Below are 16,450 nucleotides of genomic sequence, written 5' to 3' on the forward strand. Positions count from 1 at the left end.
TTCCCCAGGCCCAATTATTACTGGCCCTCTCCCACACGCCACATGTTCACCCTCTTGATACCTCTCTCTCTTCTCCTGCAGGACTGTGGGATGATCAACAGTGTGGTGGAATGCCTTTTGTATTGTAACAACTTTCAACTGCATCTCTCACCCCCCCATCTCCCCCCACAACCTCTGCCACCGAGAAGGACAAGATCAGCATCATTGTAGAAACACCAGCCCCAGGAAGTTTCCCTCCAAGTCACACACTATCCTAACTTGGACATACACCAACGTTCCTTCATTGTCTTTGGGTCAAAATCCTGGAACACCATCATAGGAGTACTATCACCACAAGGACTGCAGCGGCTTGAGGAGAAGGTCCATCTCAGGGTAATTAGGGATGGGCAATAAATGCAGCCTAGCCAGTGTGATCTGCATCCCAAGAACAAATTTTTTAAAAATTCCTTTTTATCATGTTCTCTACCTCTGTGTGCAATTCTCCACAAGGCTCATGGATGAGGTGCTGATTTAACTTCTTTACAAACAGCCCAAGTTGAGGCAGTCTAGGATTGTGTTCTTAGGCCCCCAGTAGATATTTTAATTCAAAGTCAAAATACACTTGCTTGGACACCCAGGCATCGAGTTTCAGCTTTGTCGGAAAATGTCAGGAGGTTATCATCAATCCACAAAGTTAATTGCCTCTCCTTTAATGAATGGCCGAATTTAGCACATATCGGCCTCGTGAGCACCAAACATTCGAAACTGTGAGCCAGATATTGTGTCTGGGTCCAGCTCAAAGGGTTGTTGGCGAATGGATCCTCGCCTTGGCCATCTGCAGATCTAAAGCGCAGTGAGCTGCTAGACCTGTAGAGGGAGCTCATGAGTTTTTCAATGTGGATGACCTGTGATGCCCTCCACCCACCACCATGGACAAAGAACCTGCTGACACTCAATTCAATTCAATTCAATTCAAATCGCTTTATTGGCATGACAAGGTACATCTTATGTTGCCAAAGCATCGAAAAACATTCATGGTTGAACACATAAATACAGATCTATCCATACAGTGTATAAACAGATATATCCCTGAGTGTATAAATATACATTCATATAATTTATATATACTCTTTTCTTATATTTAGTGGTTGTCCCTCTGTTTATGGCAAGCTGTAACATAGTGTGCCGCTAAGGTTACACAATTTCTCTCTTCCCCTAGTAGGTATGGGAGTTTTTGGTCGTCATTCAAATTTCTGAATTCCGGGCATATTTTTGTGAATTTTGGGTAGAAATTCTCCCTTATGCCCTGATATTTTCTACAAGCTGTGAGGAAGTGCATTTCTGTCTCCACCACTCCCTGACTGCAGTGAGAGCATATCCTGTCCTCTCTTGGTAGCCAGGTCTGCCTGTGTCTACCTTTTTCGATCGCCAGGCTATGTTCACTAAGTCTGTACATTGTCAAGGTTTTTCTCAGTTTGCTATCCTTTACCATGGTCAGGTAATCAGCCATGTTGTATTGTCTGTTTAGGGCCAAGTAGCAATTGAGTTTGTTTTGGGTTTTTGTTGTTTCTGCCCAATATGACAGATATTTTTCCTTTTGCTTAGTGACGATTGTGTTGGGTCGAATTCTTTGTGTTACGCTGTCACTGTCCTGGGGCTGGTTATTGTTAGTAGTGTTAGTAGTTACTTCACTGAGTCCCAGGACTAGTTGACTGAGGGTATTCTTCTTTATGGTCCTCTCTTGGCATTTCAGGGCTTCGTAATGATAGCAGTGGGGGTTGCTCATTTTTAGGTGTTTCCAAAATTTGGTGGCTCTTTTTTGGATAGTGATTATTAATGGATATTGGCCTAGTTCTGCCCTGCATGCATTGTTTACGGTTTTCCTTTGAGTCCGGAGGATACTTTTACAGAATTCTGCATGTAGGATCTCAATTGGGTGTTTGTCCCATTTTGCAAATTCTTGTTGTGTTAGCGGTCCCCACACCTCACTGCCATAGAGTGCAATTGGTTCAATTACTGATTTAAAAATTTTGAGCCAAATGCTAATTGGGATTTCTATTTGGATTGACTTTTTTAATGGCATAGAAAGCCCTTCTTGCTTTCTCTTTCAGTTCATTCACAGCCAGATGAAAATTTCCCGTAGAACTGATTTTTAAGCCCAAGTATGTGTAGTTAGTGGTTTGTTCAATTTTGGTTGTTCCTAGTGTGAAATTTATTTTGGGTCCCTGATGTCTGGATCTTTGCTGGAACACAAGGACTTTGGTTTTTTGGGGGATTTATTGTCAGGGCCCAGGTCTGGCAGAACGACTCCAGCAGATCCAGGTTCTGCTGTCGACCCTCCTTAGTTGGTGACAGCAGAACCAGGTCATCTGCATAGAGGAGGAATTTAACCTTGAATTCATATAGGGTGAGGCCGGGTGCTGTAGATTGTTCAAGTAGTTTTGCCAATTCATTTATGTAAATATTAAAGAGTGTCGGTGAGATGGGCGAGCCCTGCGTCACCCCCCGCCCCTGTGGGAAGCATTTTGTTTGTTTGTCTCCAATTTTAACTGCACACTTGTTGTTTGTATACATTGATTTAATTACATCATATGTTTTTCCCCCTACCCCGCTTTCGATAAGTTTCAGGAATAGACCGTCGTGCCAGATGGAATCGAAAGCCTCAATGTCTAGACAAGGAGGGGCCAGTCATCTATATGCAGCTCTTCAGTACCTGAAGTGCAGGTCTTTGTTTGCCACCTGCTCATGCACTCATTTGTGACCTGATCCCAGCGAAGGAACAAATGTTCGGCAATACTGCCAACTACCAGCCTCTGCAGCAGATGGTGTTACCTGAAGTGGAGGAGCTGCTGCATTCTCTAACTGTGTGAAAGAGATGGAATGAGAGAGACAAGGAAAGAGCAACCTATGGCATACTACCAGATTCTGTAGCAGAAAACAAGAGAAATTTGTATTAATTAAAAAAGAAATACTTGCATTTCTCTTGCGCGTTTCACAACCTCAAAATCTCCCAGAGTGCTTTACAGCCAATAAAGTACCATTGAAATGTAGTCACTGTTGTAATATAGGAAACGCGGCAGCCAATTTGCGCACAGCAAGCTCCCACAAACAGCAATGTGATAATGACCAGATAATCTGTTTTTAGTGATGTTGGTTGAGGGATAAATGTTGACTAGGACACCGGGGAGAACTTCCCTGCTCTTCTTCAAAATAGTGCCCTAGGATCACCTGACCGAGCAGACTTAATGTCTCATCTGAAAGATGGCACCTCCGACAGTGCAGCGCTCCCTCAGTACTGCACTGGAGTGTCAGTCTAGATTGCGTGCTCAAGTCTCTGGAGTGGGGCATAAACCCACAACCTTCTGATTCAGAAACAAGAGTGCTACCAACTGAGCCATGGTTGACACCTAATTAAACTTCATGTTTCTTATTAAAAAAAGGCAAACAGAGCTTGAATAAATGTTCTCAGTGTGCATAGGTAACAGGGAAAAAAACTACATGTAGGGCTATCGGACAAAATGTGACACACCATTACAAATTCAAGGAGCTGAAGCTTCCTTGGCTATACAGTTCACTGCCGTGTTATGTGGTATGTTTACAGAATCACAGAATCCCCACAGTGCAGATAGAGGCCATTTCGGCCCATCGAGCCTGCACCGACACATATCCCACCCTATCCCTGTAACCCCACGTATTTAATCCCCTAACACTAAGGGTCAATTTATCATAGCCAAATCAACCTAACCTGCACATCTTTGGACTGTGGGAGGAAACCGGAGCACCCGGAGGAAACCCACGCAGACACAGGGAGAATGTGCAAACTCCACACAGACAGTTGCCCGAGGCCAGATTTGAACCCGGGTCCCTGGCACTGTGAGGCAACAGTGCTAACCACTATGCCACCATGCCCCTCCTGAACCATCAAGGTTCACAGAATGCCACACACGATGGGTGTTCGGGTTATGAACTTACGGGTGGAGTTTCTGCTTGTTTTCACGAGTAATATCAAGGTAATCCAGGCGGAATCGGCCGAACCAGCGCAAAAGAGCGGGGAATTTTAGAATTAGGTGACTTACGCCCAAACCCGCTTACGCTCGTGTTTTCCGCGCTCTTTTACGCTAGTTTAAGATTCAATTCACCCGGATCAGGCCCCACCCACAAAAACGGCTGTACCCTGATGTAAGAAAAAGGAGACTTACCATCAAGTAACTTTAAAGTAAGCTTTAAGTAACTTATAAACACACTATATACAAGAGAGGTCTTTACCATGCCTCTGGTAGAAGCCTCTTACAATACTGAACAGACCAGTATTTATACCAGTCCAACAGGAAGTGACATATGACAGGAAGTGAGGTATGTACACAGTTCATAGTTCACAGTTCATAGTTCACAGGAAGTGATGACATAACTTCCCGGAAGTTAGCATTTTTATCACATTCTTCCCTCCTGCAGGATTAGGAGGCTGTGGTCTACCTTTTGGTCCGCAGCCGCCGAACAAGGAAGAGTCGCACCCGTTTGGATTCCCGTCGTAGAGGGCCGCTGGTCCGCTTACATGCGGTTGGCCATTGGTCAGAGTCTGTGTGGCCTGGATTGCCCTGTGAAGGGTCGGGGAGATCATGGCTTCGAGTACGAGCCCCAATAGGTTCAAAGTCGGACTGCCTCTGTTCAGAGGGAGGTGCAGAGCTGGTCTGTGGCGGATCAGTACTTTCATGCGCGGTACTGGGAGGGTCGCAACCTTGAGCACGGGGTTCTACCGGCACCAAGCTAGTTGGTGTCCGATCAGGATCCTGGAGAGGGGTACCCGATAGGTCCCAAGAGTTTCCTGGTGAAATGCCATCACCCGATGTCCCACTAGGTCCTGGTGGGCAGGGAGCCAGATCCCGTAATGATACGGTAGATTCTCGGCCGTCGGAATATCGTATGTTTGCATAGGTGGGGTTGGCATCGGTTAGTTCAACCTCGTCTACGAGAGGGTCATTTTTAGACGTCCGAACGTATCTTCGGAGTAATACAGGTCCAGGAGTAGTTAGCCATGACGGGAGTGATGTCCCATGAGATGAGCGACGCTGGAATCCAAAGAACCGCTCATGAGGTGTAGTATTTGTGGCTGTAGAAAGCAGGGACCGTATAGAGTGCAATGCATCCGGAAGCACTGTTTCCCATTGCTGGTCTGGTAGGCCCCGAGATCTTAAAGCGAGACGTACGGAATTCCAGATGATACCGTTATACCTCTCTACCTGCCCATTTCCGATGGGATGGTATGGTGTTGTTTTGCTTGTAGCAATTCCCCGTTCTGAGAGGTAGTCCTTGAGTTCCCTTGACATAAAGGATGGACCCCGATCTGAGTGAATATAAGCCGGCATGCCACAGAGAGAAAATACCTGCTCAAGGCAGCAGATTACTGTGGACGCCAGCATATTGGAGCAGGGGAAGGCAAACGGAAAACGTGAATATTCGTCGATCATGGTGAGCAAATATGTGTTCCGAGTTGAAGAGGGCACTGGGCCCTTAAAATCGATGCTAAGTCGTTGCATCGGTTGGGTTGCATGTATGAGTATACCAGCTGAGGGGCGGAAGAACTGAGGTTTTAATTCCGCACAAAGCCGGCATTCTGAGCATATTTTCTTTACATCTCCAGTGGAAAAAGGGAGATTCCGTGATCGTACGAAATGTAGCATGCGTGTAACGCCAGGATGACACAAACCATTGTGGACATCCATGAGAGTGGAGGATGACATAGTGGAGCAGAATGCCCGTGTGAGGGTGTCCGGGGCCACATTCTCCTTGCCAGGCCGATAGAGAATGGTATAACCAAAAGAGGCCAGTTCCATCCTCCAAAGTTGTATTTTATTATTCTTAATTTTGGTTCGTTTTCGATTATCGAGCATGAAGGCGACTGATCGTTGGTCCGTGATCAATGTAAAGTGCTGGCGAGCTAGAAAATGGTTCCACTTCCGTACTGCCTCTATGATGGCTGTGGCTTCTTTCTCAACCGGAGGATAATGTAGCTCGGCACCTTGTAAGGTCCTGGACATAAATGCTACAGGACGACCTTCCTGATTCAGAGTAGCCGAGATCGCCACCTCCGAGGCATCACATTCAACCACGAAAGGGAGATTCTCATCAATGGAGTGAAGAGCCGCTTTCTCCAACTGTTTTTTGAGAAGGTTAAAGGCTGCAACAGCCGCTGTTCCCAGTGGAAATGATCTAGCATGCAGCAAGGGTTGGATTTTGTCCGAAAAATGAGGAATCCATTTAGCGTAGTATGCAAACAGACCGAGAGCCCGACGTAAAGAAGCCGGATTCTTAGGTGACGGGAGCTCTTGGAGCGGGCGAAGTCTTTCTGGGTCTGGCTTAATGATACCATTGCCTACGCAGTAGCCAAGGATGTTGATGGTCGGTTGCGACTCAACAGATTTGGATTCATTCAGGGTCAAATTACGGCGATGGAGGGCATCCCGAAATTTTTGGAGGTTGGAGTCGTGTTCCTGTTGATCGTGACCTGCAATGGTAATGTTATCAAGATAGGGAAAAGTGTCCCTTAGGTTTTCCTGCTTAACCAGGCCATCCATTGCCCGTTGAAAGACAGCCACTCCATTAGTAACCCCGAATGGGAGGCGACGAAATTGGTACAGCCGTCCATTAGCCTCAAAGGCTGTGTACTGCTTATCTGAGACCTTCAAGGGTAACTGATGATAGGCACTTTTTAAATCGTAAGTTGAGAACACTTTGTATTCGGCCAGTTTATTAACCATATCATCAATGCGTGGCAATGGGTAGGCGTCCAAGTCGGTATATTGATTGATGGTTTGCGAATAATCGATGCATAGTCGCTGTTTGTGAGGTTTTAGAGGGTTCTTGACAATGACGACTTGAGCCCGCCAGGGCGACGAACATGGTTCAATGATATCCTCTGCTAGAAGTCGAGAGATTTCAGCCGCAATAAAAGATTGGTCTTCCTGATTAAAGCGCCGCGATTTCGTTATTATCGGTTGGCATTGAGGCGGAATACTGGCAAATAATGAGGGTTCATCAAGTGAAGCTGCTGATAATGCACAAAAAGGTAATTTAGATGGTATATTAGAAATAGTAAGTCCGGGTTTGGATCCACCAAACTCAATGGTGAGTTTCTTATGCTGTTTTTGGAAGTCCAGCCCTAAGAGGAGATCACTACATAAGTCTTTGAGCACCGAAAGTCGGGTGGAGGGATACATACGACCATGAAGTGTCATATCAACAACACAAAAGCCGGAGATTCTGGTATTAAGTGATGACTGGGCCATCGCAATTGCCTGGTCCGATGGGAAGACATGTAGTTTCAATTTCGCAACAATCTGTTCCTTAATGAAACTATCAGTACTTCCTGAGTCAATTAAGGCATCTAAGGTATGCCCTTTAATTGAAATTTTTGTGGCTGCCTGAGACAGGTTCTGTGGGCAAGCAGCTGTAATTGGTGTCGTTGCACAGAGAGTGGCTAAAACTCTCGGTGTGCTTCTTCGGGAGAGAGCTCGAGAGGAAGCTTGATAGGTCCTAGCTGGAGCATCTTGATAGGCCCTAATTGGGGCAGTTCGGTAGGTCTTAGCTGGATTGGCCCTCGTAGAGGCCCTTGATAGGCAAACTTTAGCAAAGTGTCCTTTTTTCCCGCAATAACTGCAGATTGCATTGCGAGCAGGGCAGGTTTTCCTAGGGTGAAAAGCATCTCCACAAAAGAAGCATTCCTTCCTAGATTGCCAAGAGGCTGCTAAAGTGGGGTCGTCCTCCTCTTCTTCATCAGAATTATCAGAATTAGATTCCCCCATGATAGGGTTCACCTGAGACCGCTTGAATTGTCTGGTTGCAGCTACAGCAGCAGATCGAGATCTGGGCAGCTGATAGAGGTCTGCATTTCTCTTTGCCAAATCCAGTGAACAAGCTAGGTCAAAAGCTTTTTGTAGCTCAAGTGTTTTACTTTCTAGTAGACGCTGGCGTATAAATGGAGAGGCAATCCCGCAGATGAAAGCATCACGAATCATTTCTTGGCGGTACAGCTCAGCTGAGGCTGCCTGAAAGTTACAATCTACGCTGAGCCTGCGAAGTTCTTGCAGGAATTCGTCAATTGATTCCCCTGGCCCTTGTCGGGCTGTGGCCAGTAGATGTCTAGCATAGACCTCATTTGGGGTCTTCGCATACAGTTTCTTAAGTGCCCGAATCACCTCTTCGTAATTATCCCAGTCATCAACATATTCGAACACTTTTGGGGTCACATAATTGACAAGTATCTTCAATTTAGCAGGAGCATCCACTTTACATTCATCCAGAAAATTCTCAAAAGTACGATACCAATGCTTCCATACCCTGCCAGCTGCTGGTGTATTCGGGTCCAAGTCCAGACGAATAGGTCTAAGGATTTTCTCCATGATGGGTGGTTCCCTGGATCCTTAACTTCCGAGTTTGTCTGAAGGTCTAGTATTTGTCAGTGTAAATACTAAGTTACTTAAATTGATGTAAGAAAAAGGAGACTTACCATCAAGTAACTTTAAAGTAAGCTTTAAGTAACTTATAAACACACTATATACAAGAGAGGTCTTTACCATGCCTCTGGTAGAAGCCTCTTACAATACTGAACAGACCAGTATTTATACCAGTCCAACAGGAAGTGACATATGACAGGAAGTGAGGTATGTACACAGTTCATAGTTCACAGGAAGTGATGACATAACTTCCCGGAAGTTAGCATTTTTATCACATACCCAAAGGGCAAAATTGCGAGATTCCACTGGTTCGGGGAGGCTTTTTAAATTGCGGTCATTTTCTTAAGTGCACAGGCACTAGTTGACACATTTTTAGTTTTTTCATATCAAAAAATATTTAATTTACTAAGAAACTGACTAGTGTACACCAATGAAACTATTAAATGGTTCAGTATAGTTTTTTAAGTCATTTTCAGTGATTTTAAATCAAGTTACATACAGGTGGAGGACTGGACATCCGTATTAAAAATGCTTATTTTTGGTGATACGCCAATTTTCAGCTGTATTTTAAAAAATTGCACCAGGTTACCACGCTTAAACACATCAAAAGAGAAAAAAGAAAGACTTGCATTTCTATAGCGCCTTTCGTGACCTCGGGACACCCCAAAGCCCTTTACAGCCAATGAAGTACTTTTTGAAGTGTAGTCATTGTTGTAATGTAGAAAACTAATCAAGGAATACTTTTTAATGGAAATTTTTTAAAAAAGAAACTATTACGTTTTATTTTGCTGGCTCCTGGAAAATTTACATTTGTGATATGCAAATGAATTATACCGGAAACTTGAACTGTTTACTGTGTTAATTTTGTTTTGTACTTGCCTCCTCGCCTGAAGATGCTGACCCTTGCTGGGGTATAGTTCCACAGACACCAGCGGTCCTCTCGTATCTCACCCAGGAGGCGATTCTACATCTGCCTAGACAGTGACAGTGTGCAAGTCTATTCAACTGTGGATAGCCACCCAATGGCCAACAAGGGCTTTCCAACAGGGCTCACTGACAGTGATCAGAAGCTTTTCCTTTTCCTTCGTCCATAGCAGTTTAGTGGGAATAGGGTCGAGAGAGCTGGAGGTGGGTCGCAAGGACAAGTTGAGCTCACAGAGGGCACGAGGAGAGAAACTAGAGAAATATGCGAGTTCAGGGCTCGGTCAGGGAGGAACCTTGGGGGTAGTTTGGCCTGTTGGGCTAGGAGAAGGGAGGGATGTGGTAGAGGCTGCTGAATGAATGGTCTCGATCTTAGTGACAAAGAAGTCCATGAGCTCCTTGCACTTGTTGTGGGAGGTAATGGTGGAGGAGGCAGGAGGGGTTTAGGAAGACAGTTGGTAGTACAGAAGAGAAGCCGGTGAGGGGGGGGGTTATCTTTGCATTCCAGGATGATCCTGGAGTAGTGAGCAGTTTTGGCAGAGTAGGACCCAATAGTGCTTTATGTGGTCCAGCCAGATCCGGCGATGAATGACTAAACCAGTTGTCAGCCATAAACGTTGAAATCTACATCCATTGAACGTAAGGGAGCCGAGCTGGGGGTTGTACTGGGGGTCGCCCAGAAAGGGAGAGAATAAGGGTATTAGTGGGGACAAGAACATCAAAGGTGGAGGTGGGGGTGTGATTGAGCAGATCGGTATTTGCAGAAGTATCGTGGCGAATTGAGGGCCAAAGGCTAGACAGTTAGGAATTTGAAAGTGCCGTTGTAAGTGACTTGAGGGAGAGTTTTTTCCAAGGACGGATGCAGAAGGAGGTGAGGTTGGATTTCCCCCACCATTGGCGGCCGTGCCTTCAGCTGACTAGGCCCTAAGCTCAGGAAAACCCTCCCTAAAGCTCTCCGCCTCTCCACCCTCCTTTAAGATGCTCCTTTAAACCTACCTCTTTGACCAAGCTTTTGGTCACCTGTCTCCTTATGTGATTCGGTATCAAATGTTGTTTGATAACACTCCTGTGAAGCACCTTGGGACGTTTTACTATGTTAAATGTGCTATATAAATACAAGGTGTTGTAGTTCATGGTTTCTGAGGACAATTGTCGAACCCCTACTGCTGCAGGGAGGGTGTTGCATTTATGCCTCAAACCAATGGGGGTGGGGAAATAGGGTTGGGGATCATTTTAAGTACTGTACTATGTTTTTACATATCAATTAATTGTGAATACAGGTAGACTACCCTTTATCCGGACTTCCGAAAACCGAAACCCTCTAAAAACCGAAGGTTTTTTCGTTCAGCGTAAGTCGTGCGTACGAACGAAAAAACCTTCGGTTTTTAGAGGGTTCCGGTTTCGGAAGTTCGGATAAAGGGTAAGTCGTGCGCACGACCCCCCGCCGACCCCCCCGCGGACCCCGCCGGCCCCGACAACCGCCGACCCCCCCGCGGACCCCGCCAGCCCCGACAACCGCCGACCCCCCCGCCGGCCCCGACAACCGCCGACCCCCCCGCCGGCCCCGACAACCGCCGACCCCCCCCGCGGACCCCGCCGGCCCCGACAACCGCCGACCCCCCCGCGGACCCCGCCAGCCCCGACAACCGCCGACCCCCCCGCGGACCCCGCCGGCCCCGACAACCGCCGACCCCCCCCGCGGACCCCGCCGGCCCCGACAACCGCCGACCCCCCCGCGGACCCCGCCGGCCCCGACAACCGCCGACCCCCCCGCGGACCCCGCCGGCCCCGACAACCGCCGACCCCCCCCGCGGACCCCGCCAGCCCCGACAACCGCCGACCCCCCCGCGGACCCCGCCGGCCCCGACCCCCGCCGACCCCGACTGACTTACGCTGAGCGTCAGCGTAAGTCGTGCGCACGACCCCCCGCGGACCCCCGCCGACCCACCTTCCGAAATCCGAAATTCTCCTTTATCCGAAACTCGGCTGGTCCCGAGGTTTTCGGATAAAGGATAGTCTACCTGTAATAACTGTCTACTTGTGAAATAGGACAATATTTGCAAAAACAGTATCTCAATTGCAGTATTTCGATAACATTTTAAGATGTCTTTACTGTAAACAAGAATATTAATGGCCCAGAAATTCGGGTCCCCACGGGTGAGTACGCGCGGGGTACTCACCTGTAGGCCCAACGGAAGTGCCGGTTTCGTGCACGCACTGCGCATGCGCGGGAAACCGGAACTTCCGTTCCCTTAAAGGAAGGGGTTCAGAGGTCGAACGCGTACGCCGGAGAGGCAGCGCGTGCGCATGGAACTTACGTTTTTTTTTTGCAGGTTTCTCCGGGAGGGTAAGTCTCCAGGAGTTACACATGTAAAAAGCAGGCGCAAGGCCTGTTTTTAACAAGGTAAGTGGTGAATTAATTAAAATTAAAACATTTTTTTCCCACAGGTTTATTATTTTTAAATACTTTAAAGAAAGGTAAGCTTATTTTTAGCCCCGTTAGAAAATGTAATTAACTTTTTCAAAAATTTTAATTATTGTTTAAAATAGTTATTTTATGTAATTTATAGTTATTTTAAAAATGTGATTTAAAAAAAAATTTATTTGAAGATTTAGTGATGTTTTGGGGCTTATAGTATTTATAGGTTTGACAGGTCTTCCTGTCAAATCTATGAATACAGATTCCCTGCTACCATTGGCTCTCCATGGCCCACGTGATCCCAGGGGACGCATCGAACTAACTGCACCCCTGGGATACGCAAGCACTGCGCGCCGGCAGTTGAAGCAGGCCCAGGATCGGAATCCCACGGGGGCCCACAGCTCAACGGCCGGCGCGCTAGGTAAGTGCAGGTCGGGGGCTTACACCCGCGGGAAGCCTCCAACCCGAATTTCTGGGCCATGATTTCAGCTGGATGGGGACGTCGCGATTAAAAAAACAATAACAGATCAGGCAGTAACTGTGAGCCATGAGCCGCAAATAATATAGCAAAAATAAAACACTGAAAATCTGAAACAAAAAAATAAAACACTGGAAATCTCAAACAACGGGCAGTGTCAATTGCAGCTCAGTGGGCAGCACCCTCACCTCTGAGTCAGAAGGTTGTGGGTTCAAGTCCTGCTTCATGAGACTTGAGCACAAAAAGCTAGGCTGATGCTACAATACTGAGGGAGTGCTGCACTGTTGGAGGTGCATCATTTGGATGAGACTTTAAACTGAGGCTCTGTCTGCTCTCTCAGGTGGACGTTAAAGATCCCATGGCACTATGTAAGATTAGGATCACAGGCTCACACAGATTACCCAACAGGGCTTTAGAAGTTGTACGGCTTTTATTAAAGGGCTACAGTTTTAAGGCATAATCAGATATTACGTATGGTTTAAGCCGAGTATAATAGACATACAACCCGTGACAGTAGGAGTGGATCTACGACTCCTGAACCGGAATGCCATGACCAGACGGACGGGGAGGGATTCCTGCAGTCTGCTGCAGCGGTCACTTCCGTTGGGTCATCTCTCAAGCTGCTGGAGGTGTGAGGCCATCAGCCACCTCAAAGGCTAAACTTGACCAAGGTGTTAGGCCGTAGCCACCTCGGGGAAGCCTTCGCCCCTGACTGCCTGATTTCCTCTCTCGCTCGTCTATATTTATAATTATTTCGGTGGGCTAGTAATCACCTGGTGTCAATCATTTGATCCCCCATCCCATTGTCCAATTGTGAAGCGGGAAGGCATCCCTCGCCATCCCTTTCTGCATGACTGACAAGGCCTCCCTCTTATCTTTCTGAGGAATGTTTTGTTATGTTTCTTCAAGGACATTTTATGACTTTTCGGCTCCATTTTTGTCTATTATCCCACCACCCTGTGATGTTTCGCATTTTACGATTCCCTTATCACTTCTATTTGTCTTTTGATGCTTGATATTCGACCTTGCTGACATTTCTGCTCTCTGTTCCCGGTTGCCTGTCGTCAGTCTCTGTTCTAAGAATTAAAACCCATCTTTGACTCTAACAGCTATTTCTTACAACTAGTTCGAAGAAGAGCAGGGGAGATATCCCCGGTATCCCTCATATTTATCCCTCAATCAACATCACTAAAACAGATTATCTGGTCATTATCACATTGGTGTTTGTGGGAGCTTGCTGTGCGCAAATTTGGCTGCCGCGTTTCCCACATTGCAACAGTGACTCCACTCCAAAAAGTACTTCATTGGCTGTAAAGCACTTTGAGACATCCGGTGGTCGTGAAAGGCGCTATAGAAATGCACGTCTGTCTTTTAACAAAACACATTGAAGGGCAATGTGCCTGAAACGTTTCTTCTCCACTGACTTGCTGGGTGTTTCCAGCATTTTCTGTTTAGCCATAAATAATACATTGGAGGTTCGGGGAAGCTAGGAACAGAAGGTTGGATTGGGCGACCGCTTTGCAGAACACCTCCGTTCAGTCCGTAAGGGTGACCCCGAGCTTCCGGTCGCCTGTCACTTTAATTCTCCGCTCCACTCCCACTCAGACCTCTCCATCCTCGGCCTATTACACTGTTCCAATGAAGCTCAACGTAAGCTCGAGGAACAGCACCTCATCTTTCGATTAGGCACTTTACAGCCTTCTGGACTCAACATCGAGTTCAACAATTTCAGACCATAACCTCGGCCTCTATTGTATATATATTTTTTATCCACCCTTTTTTTTGCTCTCCCACATGGCAGCTGTCTTTCATTCTGCCTGTGCAATTTACACTTCATCTAGAGCCATCCTTTGTTTCTTTTTTTTTCATTTTTTATAGAATTTATTTGAGCACGTAGACAAATAATTACAGGTGGTGATCCATGGATAACTTAGCATTTCAAGGAACCTTCACGTCATTCCTCATGTTACTTCTTGCCAGCACCGACGTTAGCTTTAGCTGTACCCCGAACTTTCTTTCTTAACCTGTCCCATTACCATCTCCTTTTGCCTTGAATATCTCTTAATGGCCCAGAAATTCGGGTCGGGGGCTTCCCGCGGGTGCAAGCCCCCGACCTGCACTTACCTAGCGCGCTGGCCGTTGAGCTGTGGGCCCCCGTGGGATTCCGATCCTGGGCCTGCTCCAACTGTCGGTGCGTAGTGCTTGTGTATCCCAGGGGCGCAGTTAGTTCGAAGCGTCCCCTGGGATCACGTGGGCCATGGAGAGCCAATGGTAGCAGGGAATGCTTCATTCATCAGTTTGACAGGAAGTGCTGTCAAACCTATAAATACTATAAGCCCCAAAACATCACTAAAACTTCAAATAATTTTTAAAAAAACATCACATTTTTAAAATAACTATAAATTACATGAAATAACTATTTTAAACAATAATTTAAATTTTTGAAAAAATTAATTACATTTTCTAACGGGGCTAAAAATAAACTTACCTTTCTTTAAAGTATTTAAAAATAATAAACCTGTGGAAAAAATGTTTTAATTTTAATTAATTCATCACTTACCTTGTTAAAAGCAGGCCTTGCGCCTGCTTTTTAAAAGTGTAACTGCTGGAGACTTACCCTCCCGGAGAAACCTGCAAAAAAAAACGAAGTTCGATGCGCACGCATTCGACCTCTGAATCCCTTCTTTCAGGGGAACGGAAGTTCCGGTTTCCCGCGCATGCGCAGTGCATGCACAAAACCGGCACTTTCGTTGGGCCGACGCATGAGTACCCCGTGCGTACTCACCCGTGGAGACCCGAATTTCTGGGCCAATGTCTCTTAATCTCTCCTGCCTTCTATCCTATCACAGACCTTCCCTTTTGTTCTTTCATTCCCTCCCCCCTTTCCCAGCTCCCATACTTGCTTAAAAATCTGTTCCATTTCCTGCTTTTTTCCAGTTCTGACGAAAGGTCATAGAAACATAGAAGATAGGAGCAGGAGTAGGCCATTCAGCCCCTCGAGCCTGCTCCGCCATTCAATGAAATCATGGCTGATCATCCAAATTCAGTACCCTGTCCCTGCTTTCTCCCCATATCCCTTGATCCCTTTAGCCTTAAGAAAGATATCTAACTCCTTCTTGAATATATTTAATGAATTGGCCTCTGCTGCCTTCTGTGGTAGAGAATTCCACAGGTTCACCACTCTCTGGGTGAAGAAATTCCTCCTCATCTCAGTCCTAAATGGCTTACCCCTTATCTTTAGACTGTGACCCCTGGTTCTGGACTCCCCGACCATCGGGAACATCCTTCCTGCATCCAGTCTGTCTAGTCATGTTAGAATTTTATAAGTTTCAATGAGGTCCCCTCTCATTCTTCTAAACTCCAGCGAGTATAAGCCCAATCGACCCAATCTCTCCTCATACGTCATTCCTGCCATCCCAGGTATCAGCCTGGTGAATCTTCGCTGCACTCCCTCCATGGCAAGAACATCCTTCCTCAGATAAGGTGACCAAAACTGCACACAATACTCAAGATGTGGTCTCACCAAGGCCCTGTACAACTGCAGCAAGACATCCTTGTTCCTGTACTCGAACCCTCTCGCTACGAAGGTCAACATACCATTTGCCTTCTTAACCGCCTGCTGCACCTGCATGCTTACCTTCAGCGACTGGTGCACAAGGATACCCAGGTCTCGTTGCACTTCCCCTTCTCCCAATCTCTTGCCATTCAGATAATAATCTGCCTTCCTGTTTTTGCCACCAAAGTGGATAACCTCACATATATCCACATTACACTGCATCTGCCATGCTTCTGCCCAATCACCCAACCTGTCCAAATCATCCTGGAGTTTCTCGGCATCCTCCTCACAGCACACACGCCCACCCATCTTTGCGTCCAGCATTTTCTGTTTTTATTATTGGATTAACATGTGGACTTAGTATCAAAAGAAAACTAGTGTAAAGGAACGCTCCAGGGAAGACCAGATGCTGGGGTTAGCCTGCAGGGAGCGCTGTACCCACGCCGATTTGCTAGCAGCTGCTGATTGGTCAATTTGAATTTCCCTCCCTTCATTCATTTACTCAAAATGATCGTTGGCTTTTAGAAGCTGGTCTGTAATCCTCGCAGCAACCCGCTAAATTTAGAGGGAACTGGCGACATAAATTCAATTCATAACATTTTGCAAATCATAGTTTTACCGTCCGTCTGTAATCCAATCATCAGATG

The sequence above is a fragment of the Somniosus microcephalus genome, chromosome 33 (genome assembly GCF_052327205.1).
Source record: "Somniosus microcephalus isolate GS21.2 chromosome 33, FLI_Smic_1.0, whole genome shotgun sequence".
Taxonomy (NCBI): domain Eukaryota; kingdom Metazoa; phylum Chordata; class Chondrichthyes; order Squaliformes; family Somniosidae; genus Somniosus; species Somniosus microcephalus.